General features: G+C 50.6%; 1 pseudogene; it reads right to left on the reverse strand.

The window, feature by feature from the left end:
- Positions 1-1261, reverse strand: LOC116744439 (annotated as a pseudogene).
- Positions 1262-3580: the final 2319 nt, after the last annotated feature.

Genomic DNA, 3580 nt, shown 5'->3' on the forward strand with positions numbered 1-3580 from the left:
AATATCACAAATGAGGTCTTTTATTTGTCACCATTAAAAGTCTGATTTTTCAACAGATTCCTGGACTGGTGGCTCATATCCATCAGCTCGTTCAACTTTAGCACCTCTCTGGTCCCCAGGAGCTTTTCCAGAACTACTACCTTCACCATGTAGCTCCATGAGTTTTCCCAATTCAAACCTGGGCTGCTTCAGCATTTTTGCTTTTCTAACAAAGACATCATGGAGTGGATAAATAGATCGGCAGGCCTTTTCTACGTCTTTTCCAATGCTGTCTGGAATCAGTTTATTGACCACCCCTTTCGAGTCATTTGTCTGCACCTCTCAGGTCATGAGTTCCGTCATCTCCTTGCGGATCTGGCGGACCTGCTGGTGCTGGGCATCAGAGGTCTTCCGAATCTGATTGGTGCGTTTTTTTAGTAAAACCCACACAGAAGAGACGAAGCAAATAACCATCGGTAGTCTTGACATCAGCGTGAGCTCCGATCACGGTCTGCCATTTTGTGACCACGGAGCACATTTTGTCACGGGTAGGATCCACGCCGCGGAAATCAGTCAGGCAGTTTTTGCCCTGAACGTCCTCAGTAATAAGCTCGAATTTTCTAAATGCGACTTCATCACTCTGCAGATCGGCAGGGCTCGCTTCAAACACACGCCCCCTGCAGCCATCGGATGCGATTTTGGTTCCTTGAGTTCTCGTGACTAGTGTTTTCCTAATATTTCTTATATTGAACATAGCTGGTGCTTTCACAGCATACCAATCTTTCTTAGAAAATGGGTCAACCACTTCCTTCTTGGCTCCCTTTTTACCGCCTTTCGTAAGGCGCTTGTTCTTTCCAACCGCCATGGTAATGCTCCGAGAGCCAAAAAAAGCTGTACAATTTTTAATAACCCTAGTAATGTATAATATTTCTATGCCCTAGCAATGTACGAAATTTAAAAACAATGCCATTTACAAGTGTGGAGCCCTATATCGAGGGCACAGGACAAAAATCTCCAGAATTAACCAAGCCCCCATAGCAACCGTTGCCATGGGCTCTCCTGACCTAACCGGACAGCCCCCAACTCTGTATTAGGTACAATATTCACCTTGTAGCATCCTGACCAATCACCTAATGCCATCCTGCCAGCAGGAGTTTTCTTTGTCTTGCGGCTGTAAAAGTTGGCTTCTAGCCCACAGAGGGGGTCGGCTCTCCCTGGTCTATCAGGAAGTGGGCCCGCTGTATTTGCAGCGCCCCTCGCTAACTCTGCTCTTTGTTCTCAATAAACTCACTCTTTTCTAAAACACTTTGTGTCTGGAAATTCTTCCAACCCCCACACGGACCACAGTATTTTGGTGGCCCGTACGGGGACGCTCGGGGGGTCCCCCCTCCACACTGTCGTTTCTTTTTTCGAACCCTCTGTGAACAGGCGAGGGGCACCCTCTGGTGTGTTCTGAAGGCCTCACAACCCATTACTCCCCAGTAACTGCCACCCAAGCGGGTGAGGCCTCTCCTTTTCCTCTCTCTCTCTCGGGCTCAGGACCGGGCCAATTAATATCGTACGGGCACGGGTCAGGCACTTAAAAGCCATTAGGGCACCTGCCGCTTGAAGACGCCCGTGAAAGGGAAAGGGGGTCACGGAACAGACCAGGCTGTTAGAGCATCTGCCCCCAGCGAGACAACTTCCGCGCACCGTGAGGCACATATTGGTTCAAGCAGAGCACTGAGCCCCCTCCCCTTGGCCGCCGCCTTCCCGGCAGGACTACAAGGCCGATTCTTCAGCCTGTCTTCTCTGTTACTTTCACCTTTTTCTCGGGCCAGATTGATTTACAGGAGCCTCGGTGTTGCCTCTGAGCCGTCCCAGGAATGCTTTTCACGTTTCAGGGAATCGCCAAACAGAGAGTCACCCGCTGGGTCCTGGGAATCTGTCTCTCCTTTCTTTCTTTCTCTGCCTGAGCCACGCGATGCCTTAGTTGCATGGTTTGTGCCTCAGTCACATGCTCAGGGGTCACCTCTCATGGTCGGACGCGATTGTTGGGACGGTCGGCCCATTTTATGCCTTAGTCGCACGGAGAGATCACTGGGACAAAGGGGACACCTTTCTGTCAGCCGGTGACTCTCAGTACCCCCTCTTTCTATGGCATACAGGCTAAGAACGGGTTCTGGTATGTCTAGGAGCCTCCCTCAGACTCACCCCTAGGCTGTATCCTCAGGAACTGGAAAACATTTGACCATGAAAATCTCAAAAAGAAGAGGCTCCTTTCCTTTTTTCTCTTTTTTTTCTTTTTTTTGCGGTATGCGGGCCTCTCACTGTTGTGGCCTCTCCCATTGCGGAGCACAGGCTCCGGACGCGCAGGCCCAGCGGCCATGGCTCACGGGCCCAGCCGCTCCGCGGCATGTGGGATCCTCCCGGACCAGGGCATGAACCCGCGTCCCCTGCATCGGCAGGCGGGCTCTCAACCACTGCGCCACCATGGAAGCCCTCATTTTCTTTTGTAACACAGCGTGGGCCCAGTATAAACTGGGGGACCGAGAACAATGGCCTGTTAATGGCACACTAAATTATAACATGATCCTCCAACTTGATCTCTTTTGCTGGAAACAAGGAAAGAACTCAGAGATCCCTTATGTCCAGACCTTAATGGCCCATAGTCAGAATCCAGATCTGAGGGACTCATGCCGCATGTGTCTTTCTGTTGCCACCTTCTCCCCCTGCCCCCTCTGTCTCCCTCTCCATCAAATATCCTAGGCGACACTCTACCTGACATTTCCTGTCCCCCACCTCATCAACCCCCTTTGCTTCAGCCCCCGCCCCTGCCTCAACCCACAGCTCCGCATCAGCCACCCCCTTTATCAGGGTGAAAGCCCGCTCTCCCCTCCCCACATAAGATCAAGGACTGCCCAACGCCAGGAAGCAGATTGTAATATGCTTCCCTTAAGGGAAGACATGGTCACTATTAGAGTCCATGTTCCCTCTCCCATGTCTGACATTTCCCAAATTCAAAACAAGTTAGGTTCCCTCAATCAGGATCCCACCACCTTTATCAAGGAATTTCAGGCCCTCACCATAGCCTTTGACCTGACCTGGCAAGACATTCATGTAGTCCCGACCACTTGTACTCAGGAAGAGAAAAAACAGGATATGGGCATCAAGCGAAGCTTGGGCAGACGAGGCACATGCTTGAAAATCCCAATGAAAATCGAATGGGAGCAGATGCGGTCCTGAGAGCGGATCCCAGATGGAGATACCAGGCAAATGATAACGGGCCAGCAGGGGCACGAACCAGGAGAGACTACATGATCACCTGCCTTCTAGAGGGCATGAGGAAAGCAGTCATTAAACCTGTCAATTACAATAAGCTTAGGGAAGTCACTCGAGACCCTTCTGACAACCCAGCCCTTTTTCATGCCCGGCTAGCAGAAGCCATGAGAAAATATGCCAACTTAGATCTGGATACTAACAAAGGAAGAGCAATACTTGCGGTCCACTTCATAAGCAAGTCAACCCCAGACATTAGGCAAAAGCTACAAAAACTAGACCAGGGCCCCCAGACCCCATTCCCTGTGCTACTTGATATGGCTTTTAAGGTTTTTTTTTAACA

Source organism: Phocoena sinus, chromosome 19 (assembly GCF_008692025.1).
Source record: "Phocoena sinus isolate mPhoSin1 chromosome 19, mPhoSin1.pri, whole genome shotgun sequence".
Lineage (NCBI taxonomy): Eukaryota > Metazoa > Chordata > Mammalia > Artiodactyla > Phocoenidae > Phocoena > Phocoena sinus.